Source organism: Eumetopias jubatus, unplaced genomic scaffold (assembly GCF_037043125.1).
Source record: "Eumetopias jubatus isolate StellerSeaLion01/CBP00866 unplaced genomic scaffold, mEumJub1_p1.0 scaffold_2, whole genome shotgun sequence".
Classification (NCBI taxonomy): domain Eukaryota; kingdom Metazoa; phylum Chordata; class Mammalia; order Carnivora; family Otariidae; genus Eumetopias; species Eumetopias jubatus.
In genome coordinates this window covers 14240081-14252203 of record NW_028274808.1, presented here as the reverse complement: position 1 = coordinate 14252203, position 12123 = coordinate 14240081, and the positions used below count along the sequence as shown (strand labels likewise).

The 12123-nt window shown below is 35.8% G+C and overlaps 1 protein-coding gene and 1 pseudogene across 11 annotated transcripts in view; one reads left to right on the top strand and one right to left on the bottom strand.

The window, feature by feature from the left end:
- The window catches only part of TENM3 (teneurin transmembrane protein 3), a 447649-nt gene that overhangs the window by 207702 nt on the left and 227824 nt on the right, over positions 1-12123 (bottom strand). The window lies entirely within an intron of this gene.
- Positions 4233-5390, top strand: LOC114206067 (T-complex protein 1 subunit zeta pseudogene; annotated as a pseudogene).

Genomic DNA, 12123 nt, shown 5'->3' with positions numbered 1-12123 from the left:
ATTGTCTCAAGTCATACATATAAAACATTTAAGGGACATACAGTAAAAAATTACCTTATTTCAGCTGAAGTATTATGAGAACTTGACCATATTAATTCATGGCACAGATAGCCTAGCATATGATCTTGTTATAAATATTAAAAATAATGTTTATTTTTAAAATAAACCATTCTGTATTACACATGTTGTGACTAGTAACGTCATAAGGTATGTATAGTCAAAATCATTTTGTATCATACTTAAATTGACTTCAGATTTTTTTTTTAAGATTTTATTTATTTATCTGAGAGAGAGTGAAAGCAAGAGAGATCACAGAGGGAGAGGGAGAAGCAGACTCACTGCTGAGCGGAGAGCCTCATGCGGGGCTTGATCCCAGGACCCTGGGATCGTGACCTGGCCAAAGGCAGTCGTTTAACCTACTGAGCCACCCAGGCGCCCCTGACTTCAGATTTCAATATAAAATTGCTTATGGAAACAACTGGAAAAAAAAATCCAGCATGAAACTTTCAAACTTAAAAGAAAACCAACCAGTCTCTTAAAAGTTATGATGACAGTTATAATGCATTTTAAAAATTACAGTTAATCAATTTTAGGAAAAAGAGATTCAGTTTACTTGAAACCTTTTTCTGATTTTTCTTTTTTGGATATTTCAGCAACTATAGGAAAAATAAGCGATCAGAAAACACTCAGAGAGTATCCAACAACACTGATGATCTTGTTTCCCCCCAAATACTACCTTTGCCATTGACTTTTCCCCTAGCATATTATTTGATCTCCTATTTGTTATCTGCAATTTATTGAGATATTAACTATATTTATTGAGACATTATCTATAAATGTCTTACACTGAAACAGAATAAAATCTTTTAAGTTTCCTTCCAATCACACGATGGCCTCCAGGCAGAGAAGTGTGTTACCGCAAACATTAACTATTATGTAGACGCAAAAAAACTTCAACAGAACCCACAGTATCCTTCCCGTTCTTGGCCTATGCAATGAGGCTGATCTGTTAAGTGGAAACCCTGCAATGATGCTCTTTGATTAAAAGGGACCACATCTTCGTTTAAGCTGACACTTGATATTTGGTGAATGCCCTTCCCTGTCAATAATTTTGGGATAATTTTTGTGTGTATGCAACACTAAAAGCCTCTTCCCAACATATATTTTTCTGCTGCTATAATGACTTAGCACTATCAGAAAGGACAGTACAGCGAAAACTGCAAAGGACTATAGAAATGTGAGGTACTATTGTTTAGGAGATTAACGATCTGGAGTTCCTGAGGCTTTGTTGTGTCTTTTAAAATAGTAGTAAGCATGACTTGTTGAAGCTGGAAGGCTAGGACTTTCTATAGGATGCTAATTGCCACTAGAAACCTTCCTCTCACAATAGAGGTTCAAAAGAAAGCAGGTGACTAAGATATTCTTTCACAGATCTTCTGATCTTTCCTTTCATGAGTCCACAAACATTTTCAGGCCAGTTTATTAGAATTTTCCATTGAAGAGATAAATGGATTTACAGTGGAGAAGAGTAAAAACGAGCTTGGACAGTAGTCCACTCAGGCTGCCATAACAAAATACTACAGATTGGGACACTTAAAACAAGAGAAACTTATTTTCCCATAGCTTTGGAGGCTGGGAATTCAAGATCAAGGTCCAGCAGAGTCCGTTTCTAGTGAGGGTTCTCTTCCTGGCTTGCAGACAGCTGCCTTCCCCCTGTGTCCTCACCGGGCAGAGCAAGATAGCTCTCTGGTCGTCTTCTTCTTCCTTTTTTTTTTTTTAAATTTTATTTTATTATGTTAGTCACCATACAGTACATCATTAGTTTTTGATGTAGTGTTCCATGACTCCTTGTTTTCGTAAAACACCCAGTGCTCCATTCAATACGTGCCCTCCTTAATACCCATCACCAGGCTAGCCCATCCCCCACCCCCTCCCCTCTAGAACCCTCAGTTTGTTTCTCGGAGTCCAGAGTCTCTCATGGTTCGTTTCCCCCTCTGATTACCCCCCTTCATTTTTCCCTTCCTTCTCCTAATGTCCTCCATGATATTCCTTATGTTCCATCAGAAAGGATGAATACCCAACTTTTACATCAACGTGGACGGGACTGGAGATTTTGCTAAGTGAAATAACTCAAGCAGAGAAAGTCAATTATCATATGGTCTCACCTATTTCTGGTCTTTCTTCTTATAAGAACACCAATCCTACTGAATCAAGGCCTCCCCCTTACTATCTCATCTAACCTTAAGTACTTCTTTAGACTTCTCATCACCAAACACAGTCACATGGGGCGGGGCTTACAGCTTCAACATAGGAATCTGGGGAGAAACAAACATTCAGTCTGTAACACCTGGGTTGAAGTTCCCTGTCTAAAATTTAGTAACTATGTAACTTGAGCGAATCAATTTCCTATTCTAAATTCTCTGATTCCTCATTTGTTCAATGGGGTTAACAATTACTCCTATACCGAGGATTAAAGGAGAAAATGTATATTAAAGTATTTTTATAAACTGTGAAGTGTTATTTTAATGTAAGGTTTTATTTTCCAGACTTCCCCATTTATTCAAATAAAGCAATAAAAATATTTTTACCATATATATATGTAAAAATATATATATTTATATATATATTTTTTTGACCAAAGAAGGTGTTTATATGCGAGTATGTCCATAAGATAATGCCTTAATTTCTTTCTACAAGGTCTTTAAAAACATTCCGTTTTCATTTCTAAACTTATAAATGCAAATATAACCTAAATATTTTTTAAAAGATTTTATTTATTTATCTGAGAGAGAGAGACAGTGAGAGAAGGAACGTAAGCAGGGGGAGTGGGAGAGGGAGAAGCAGGCTTTCCACTGAACAGGGAGCCCAATGCAGGACTCGATCCCAGGACCCTGGGATCATGACCCAAGCCGAAGGCAGATGCCTAATAACTGAGCCACCCAGACACCCCCCTAAATATTTTTAGAAGTACCTTCTAACATCATTTAGAGTTTTTGCTGTTTTTGCTGCAAAACTTTTGGAGTTTTGCTGAGGATGATAATGTATCACTAGCATAAAAGATGCAATGCATGTACATTAATGCCAAAATAATTCCATGTGTGTGCAGGGTGGCTAAAATGTGCTTCCATCCTGGGTAATGAACTCATACTATCAGGTACTGACTTGGTACTCTTTGCATTTAAAGCAACACAGAAGAAAATGATTCTCCCACCAACACATGTGCAAATGGAGAAATGAATGAAACAATTTTGTGTTTTATGGCATTTACTTTGAAAATCTGATTAAGATAGATGTCTTTAGTTCCTAATTCTTCAATGTCACGTTGTCATAGTTCCCATCAGCAAGATGTTTTAAAGGCTTTCGATTAATATTGCATGCCAGAACTGAAATTACATCCTTTGTCGTTTAGTTCCTAATGGTGCAAGTGATATCTATCAAGTAGTGTTTTATGAAGCGTGCGTGATTTTTATTGCAGGCTGTTTTCACAAATCCTTTTCAGGTTTCAGAAAGACTGCTCAGAGTTTACAATAAATAGGCCCTTCTGTTGAAAATCATGATGATTCTTAAAACTGAGGTGGAATCTGTATTATTAGAATTCACTTATCGATAAAAAATTCTTCTACCTGAATCTGTTGCATTCCCATTTGCACAGTCTTGAATATATTTGCTTTTACCCCAAATATTTTACTAAATCACTTCTTCTAAATATATGCAAAATACGTGCCAAATACACATCGCTCACAAAACCCTTCATCTGTAAGCATGTGCATTTTCTGCCTAGTAAGGAAAATATGTAGTATGTGGATATACATATACATTAACTATTGAATCCTGACTGGGTTTGTGCTGCAAAATTATGTATTTTATTTTTTATATATAATTACTAATTTATTTTTAATAGAAACTCGTGTCCTGACATTAATCTTAAAATTTCTGAAACTCAATCATATCATATATAATTCATTTTCATTTATTAAAGACCCAGAGTCATAATATAATCTTACTTATATATAAATTAGGAGGATACAAGTGAAAAAAAGAAATTCTTGTATTTGATAAATATATATACTGCTTTGAACATAAACCAACATGTGTATCCTCTTGGCTCTATCTTCAACATATTCTATTCTTTCAGCCTTGGTTACCATTATCTATAAAATTAGGGGGATAGAGCATGATTTCTAGTATCTTTTCCAGTTTAAAAAAAATTCCACAATTTTATAGCATTTTATATGCTATATGTCCTAAGAGAGGCTGTGGTGGCCTCCATTTTGGCTGTTACAAAACAAGATGAACCTACTGACCCTTTCACGGCTGAGGTTATAGACATGAAACATAAATCTGAAATGAATACAAGCTTAATCAGAGGTCTTGTTTTGGACCAAAGGGCATGGTATCCCGATGTGAAAAAAACAGTAGCAGATTCATACGTCTTCATACGTGCGATGTGTTCTAGGAATATGAAAAAAAAAAAAAAGAAGTCAATTCTGGCTTTTTTTAAAATAAGAATTCAGAAGAGAGAGAATCTAGTAAAAGCTGAAAGAAAATTCATTGAAGATAACAATTAAAAACATGATAGAACTGAAAAAGAAAGTCTGTGGTGATTCAGAGAAAAGATCTGTTGTTATTTAATCAAAAGGGAACTGACCCTTTTCCTTAGATGCTCTTGCAGAAGAAAAAAAAAAAAAGTGTTAACAGTCCTGTGCAGAGCTGAAAAGAGAAATATAGAAAGGCTGACTCTTGCTCGTGGTGGGGTAGCCCTAAATTCTTTTGATGACCTAAATCCTGATTGTTTGGGACATGCAGGTCTTGGCTCTGAGTATACATCTGGAGAAGAGAAGTTCACCTTTAGTGAGAAATCTAACAATCCTCGCTCTGTCACGTTACTGGTCAAAGGACCAAATAAGCACATCCTCACTCAAGTCAAGGATGCAATAAGAGATGACTTGAGGGCTGTTAAAAATGCTATGGCTGATGTCTGGGTGGTTCCAGGTCCCAGGGCAGTGGAGCTGGCAATGGGAGAAGCCCCGATTATAAGGCCAGTAACGGGCAACTTGGGAGTTCAAGCATTTGCGAATGCGTTGTTCATTATTCCCATGGTTCTTGCTCAGAGTTCTGGTTTTGACTTTCCAGAAGCATGAATTAAAATTAAAGCGAAAGCAGAACATTCAGAATCAGGTCAACTTGTTGGAGGTGTGCACTTAAACAGAGCTGAGCCAATGGCAGCAGCAGACGTTGGCAAATGGCGTAACTAATGTGTGAAGAAACAGCTCCTTCACTCCTGTACTGTGATGGCCGCCAGCATTCTCCCGGTTGATGAGATCGTGCAAGTCGCCATGCCTTCTCTAGAAGGTCGAACTGAAGCTTCCCCTGTATCATCTGAATCATGAAGACTCTACACAGTGCTCTTAAGAATAGAGCTATGGAATTTTTGTCCAAGCTTCAAATGCTTTTTCAAGGTAATTTCCCATATAAAGGCGAAAACTCTGACATCTATTTGCATTCTTAAGTTCTGGAATTATAATTACAGCATTTTAAAAATTGCACTGCAGTGTACATACATTAAGCAGGCCATTTTTACCAAGGAACAGGATGCTTGGCTTTAGCTTCCGTGATCTAAAAAATACATGTTAGATCGGCATATGTGATCTAACTTGTTATTAAGTATTCCTTCAAAAACAAAACAAAACAATCTCCCCAAGATAAAACCACTGACCGAAGACATGATAACGGACAACAGCAAGGGGTTTATTCTGGGATGTGTCTCTCCTGGTCTATATCTCCATCGTTGATGTAAGATAAAGCTGGCTACGTCTCTCCTGAGTTAGCTGTGGTCTTCAGGGATCCCGCAGACATGGGGGTTTTGCCAACTATATGTCTATCACAGAGGAGAATAAAAATATTAACATGAAGACCGACAGTCCTACCCAGCGTTGCCCTGCCCATTCATCTTGTTTGGATAATTGCACATTTAAAATTAGAGTCTACTTCTCTGGTTCTAGACATTAGGGAATAATGCACACGGAAAAGGTTTTTCCAATTCGAATTCCCCGTGGCAGATCACTGCAATTCTCATTAATTCTATAAGGAAGAGCTTGCCTCTCCTTCAGTGTTTACTTGAATTTTTTCTGCTGTATGTGGCTCACTGAAAGAATGGCAATAGTTCACTTTAAAAACATTCTCTCCATTAGTGAGAATCGATTTTCTAAAGCATTCCAACACATCCATATCCAGTCTATAACAATTCCTTTAACCCCTGATACTCAAAAACACTGTGTGCCTCAAAGATAATGCTCTTCACTATAAAAAAAAGAAAGAGAAAAACAAAGGAACTACATATTTTTCTCTACTGTATTTTCTTTTGCTAGCCATAACTAAATTGCTCTACCCAGTAATTTCAGAAAAAAGTTAATATAAATCTAAAAGGGAGTTTCTAAAAATCTAGGCTTAATGTAACTCTATAGACCTGAAATGCAAAAGTGGGGGGCACAATGGGAGGGAGAAATCTACAGAGGAAATTTTATACTCATTAAAGTTTATTAAATTCTTTAGGCTAGGTGCTCAACATACACTATTTTATTTAATCTCACAGCCACCATAAGCTGTCGGTATTTATTCCTATTTCATAAGCAAGAAAAGAAAGTTCTCAGAAATTAAGAGCTCTCACAATGGTCAGAGAAAATGACTCCAAAGCTTTCCACACTCATTTATACAAGGATAATTATTTTTGTCAGTTTTGATGTAGACATGTTGTCAAGAAGAAAATGAAGATGAAATGTTAGCTCTAATACAGTACTGCAGACTAAGGAAACACTGGCCTTAAACAACACATTAGACCAGATATACTTCACAGATACATACAGAACGTTCCATCCCCAAACTGCAGAATGCACATTGTTCTCAGTGCATATGGAACATTCTCCAGGATAGATCACATGTTAGGCCACAAACCAAGGCTCAATAAATTCAAGATGACTGAAATCCTATCAACCTTCTTCTCTAACCACAAGGCATGACACTAGAAATCAATTATAAGAAGAAAACTGGAAAAAATCACAAAAACGTAAAAATCGAACAATACATTACTGAACAACCAATGGGTAAATGAAGAAATCAAATAAGAAATGAACAAATACCCAGGGACAAATGAAAACAGATATACAACATGTCAAAATCTGGGGATGCAGCAAAAGCGGTTCTAAGAGGGATCATGATAATACAGGCTTACCTCCAAAAAACAAGAAAAATCTCAATCTAACTTTACACATAAAAGAGCTAGGAAAAGAACAAACAAAGCCCTCAGTCAACAGAAAAAAGGACATAACAAAGACCAATGAAACTAAGACCTGGTTCTTCGAAAAGATAAACAAAATTGACAAATCTTTAGACCAACCAAGAAAAAAAGAGAGAGCTAGTTCTAATAAACTCAGAAATGAAGGAGAAGTTACAACTGACACCACAGAAATAGAAGTGATCATCTGAGACTACTACAAATAATTAGACAGCAACAAATTGGGCAACCTAGAAGAAAGGAATACATTTCTAAAAACAATCTTTCGACACTCAGTCTTGAAGAAATAGAAAATCTGAACAGACTGATCACTAGCGAAGAGATTTAATTAGGAATCAAAAACCTCCCAACAAAAAAAAGGTCCAGTAAATTTCACCAAACATTCGAGGAAGGTTTAATACCTATCCTTCTAAACTCTTCCAAAATATTGAAGAAGAGGGAACACTTCCAAATTTATTTTATGAGGCCAGAATCACCCTGATATCAAAACCAGATAAAGACGCCACAAAAAAACAAAATTACAGGCCAATATCACTGACAAACAGAGATAAAAATTCTCAACAAAATACTAGCAAACTTCATTCAATAATACATTAAAGGATAGTGTGCCATGATCAAGTGGAATTGATTCTAGGAATGCAGGTTGGTTCAACATTATATCTGTAAATCAAGCAATATGATATAGCACATGAACAAAACAAATAATAAAAATCATATGATCACCTCAATAGACACAGAAAAAGTACTGATGAAATTCAACGTCCATTTATGATAAAAACTCAACCAACTGGGTACAGAGGGACTATACTTCAATATAATAAAGGCCACATATGACAAACCCAAAGTTATTCCTACTACTCAACATCATACTTAATGGTAAAAACCAGAAAGCTCTCCCTCTAAGATCAGGAACAAGGCAAGGATGCCCACTCTCATCTTTTTATTCAACATAGCTTTGGAATTCCTAATCACTACAATTAGGCAAGAAAAAGAAATAAAAGGGTATCCAAATTGGAAAGGAATTAGTAAAACTGTCATTATTTGCAAATGACATGATACTATATATGGAAAATCTTTAAGACTCCACCAAAAACAAAATGTTACAATAAGTAAATTCAGTAAAGTAGCAGGATTCAAAATCAACATATAGGAATCTGTAGCATTTATATAACTAATAATGTATTACTAGGAAGAGAAATTTAAAAAAAATTCTATTTACAACTGCACCAAAAAAGAATAAAATACCTAGGAATAAATTTAACAAAGGAGGTGAGAGACCTGTACACTGAAAACTATAAAACACTGATGAAAGAAACTGAAGACATAAATAAATGAAAAGATATTCTGTGCTCATGATTGGAAGAATTCGTATCGTTAAAATGTCCATCATACCCAAAGCAATCTACAGATTCAAAGCAATTGCCATCAAAATTCTAATGGCATTTCTTACATAACTAGAACAAATAATTCTAAAATTTTTATGGAACCATAAAAGATCCTGAATAAGATCTTAGGAAAGCAATCTTGAGAGAGAAGAACAGAACTGGAGGCATTATGCTCCCTGATTTCAAATTATACCATGAGTCAAAACAGTATGGTATTGGTATAAAAACAGATCAGTGGAATGCAACTGAATTAAACCCACACTTATATCGACAATTAATTTATGACAGAGGAGCTAAGAATGGATCTTAGCTCCAAGCTAATACAATGTCCTATCTCCAAGCTAATACAATGGAGATAGGACAGCCTCTTCAATAATGGTGTTGAAAAAACTGGACAGCCACATGCAAAAGAATTAAAGTGGACCACTATCTGACACCATACACAAAAATTAATTCACATGGATTAAAGACTTGTAAATCACAGAATTCCTAAAGGAAAACATTCAACATCGGTCTTAGCAGTAGTTTGTGGATCCGACCCCAAAGGCAAGGGAAACAAAAGCAAAAATAAATAAATGGGATTATATCAAACTAAAAAGCCTCTCCACAGTGAAAGAGACCATCATCAAAGTCAAAAGACAGCCTACCGAATGGGAGATTTTTGTAAATCATGTATCCGACAAGGCATTGATTTCCAAAATATACACAAAATTCATACCACCCAACAAGAACAAAACAACCTGTTTAAAAAATGGGACAGAGGGAATAAACATTTTTCCAAAGAATACATACTCAAGTGTTAGCAAGGATGTAGAGAAAAAGGAATTCTGATACACTGTTGGTGGCAATGTAAATTGGTACAGACACTGTGGAAACAGTATGAAGGTTCCTCAAAAAATCAAGAATAGAACTACAACGTGATCCGGCAATTTAACTTCTTGGTATTTATCTGAAGAATATGAAAATGCTGATTCAAAAAGATATATGCACCCCTATGTTCACTGCAGCATTATTTACAGTAGCCAAGAAACAGAAACAACCCAAACGTCCATCAACGGATGAATGAATCAGGAACATGTGGTGTGTATGTATAATGGAATGGAACGGAATGGAATATTACTCGGCCATAAAAAAAGAATGAACTCTTGCCATTTGCGACAACATGGAAGGTATTTCGCTAAGTGAAGTAAGTCAGATGGAGAAAGAGAAATACAGTATGATTTCACTTATATGTGAAATCTAAAGAAACCAAAAGAACAAACAAGGAAAAAAACCTGTAGATATAGAGAACAGATCAGTGGTTACAGGTGGGAAAGAGGTGGATGAGTGAAATGGGTGAAGGAGACCAACTCTATGGTGGTGAAGGATAACTAGGCTTTTAGTGGTGACCACTTTGTAGGGCAGACAGATGTTGAATTCGAATGCTGAACCCCTGAAACTTACATATTGTTATATATCAATTTTACCGCCATTAAAAAAAGTTGTACTGTAGAAATTCGATTTGATTTTATTTCAACTTTTTAGAAATTCAATTTTAAATGAAGAAATGCTTGCTTTATTTTGATTCTGGGGTCAGAGTGCTGTCTAGTGAGGGCCGTGGTAGAGACCACAACCCAGCAGTGACAGAGAAAGCATTGCTTTATTACAGGGAAACTGCACAGCATTTTAAATGGGAAACGCAGATAAAAAGATAACTTGGAGAGTTATTTTTGTTTCATAAAGAGTTCAACATTTTTTAGTATGTAGACAGCATTCTGTCTCATTTTTTAATTTTCTGAAGCCAGTTCATCTCTTTCTCACAGCTAGAAACAAAAATGTATTAGGCTGAAAAAAATTTTCTAAAAGTAATCATTCAAAAAAGCCCCCACAAAATCTGAGATATAATTGCTTTTCTTCTTGTCCTTATAATACATCTTGGGGTTGGCAGGTTATTTTACAAACTCACGATAGTTGCTAATGTAAGCATAAAATATTTTTCCTAACGTGCTTAAGGGATTACCAGAGTTATCAAATCAAACAGTACTACAAAGCACAATCCCATAGGCTCATCTTTGATTATCACCACAATTTACAGACAAATATTTGAGATGGCATTATTAAAAGTTAATGGCCTTCTGGTTTATAAAGAACTGTTAACTCTTTAACTTCTTACCTTCATTATACACTGCCATGTTTTATATTGTAGTGAGGACATCAAACTAGGGTAAATTTCATATATTACATTTAGAACAAAATAATTTCTGCTTCCCTTACAGTTTCTTACTTCTTACCTATCATGTTAAAATACTGGGTAATTCTAATATTTCAACCTTATGCATATTATAAAAACAGAGCATGAGAACAGAATAAAAGTGCAATTTACATTATCACGTTTAATAACCGGCTTTCTGCAAGTCAATGCAATTAGAGGTAGCACACCTTAAAACTATCATCAGGCTTAAAAAATATTCACCGAAATCAAGTGACAAAGGCGGATGCAATGACACACTTAGGCAAATGAGAAGGTATTCTAAACAAAGAATACTAATTAACTTTCAAACAACGGAGATCGTCAAATCCAAGTTACCGGGAAAACATTACGGTGCACACAAAAACAAAAAGTGACCTCAGAAACACTCTTCAGATTCAAAACTGTGCCACACTTAATTAGGAATCAAAGCTAAATCATCAGGTCGAAGCGGTAAACATTTTGCCCTGGCCCTGAGTTGTAAGGCAGGTAAGTTCCCCGGAGAGGCTATGATATCTGCCATGCCTTCATTCATGCTTGTTGCTCACAAAGACTAGCGTAATGAAAACGCTTTCTGATTTCAAGGCAAGTCAGAAATACGAAGATTTAGAACCGGGTAGAGCTAATGGAGCTGTCAAAAAGGGAAGTTACACTCACAATGAAATGGTCACATAATGATCTAGTTTTCACCCTAATTGGGGAAAAAAAAAAATTCTTTGCGAAGAACCCTGTAAATGTTGTTGGTTAAAGAGGCTCGCAACAAAAGAGGAAGGGAAAGAAAAACAACAACAACAACAGTGCTTGCAAGGGTTATTTCTTCAAAGAATTACAGCGAAGGTCAGAGATGATGGGGTGCAGGAGGAGAAAGTGGATTCAGTAGAGTACCTTCCTTTAAGTGCTTTATTCCCCCTTTCATTTAGAACACAGAAAAGAGTCAGAACAAGACAAAAGACAAGGAAAGAACCAAACTTCCAAAATAGCATTATGCTACATTAATAGTGTCATACTAAAAGAAATGACAGCTCTCAAAAGAGTACTTTTGTCTCTACTTACTTTAATTAAACTCCCTAGGCTTTAAAGTGAATTTGAAACTTTCTTTTAAACAGAGAAAGAAAAAAAAAAAAACATTAAGACTGATTAAGATTTGATTTCTGTCCTCTAGTGGTCCTCAAGCATAGTTATAGCCTATTCAAAGCAAGAGAAACCCCAACAGCAAAAAC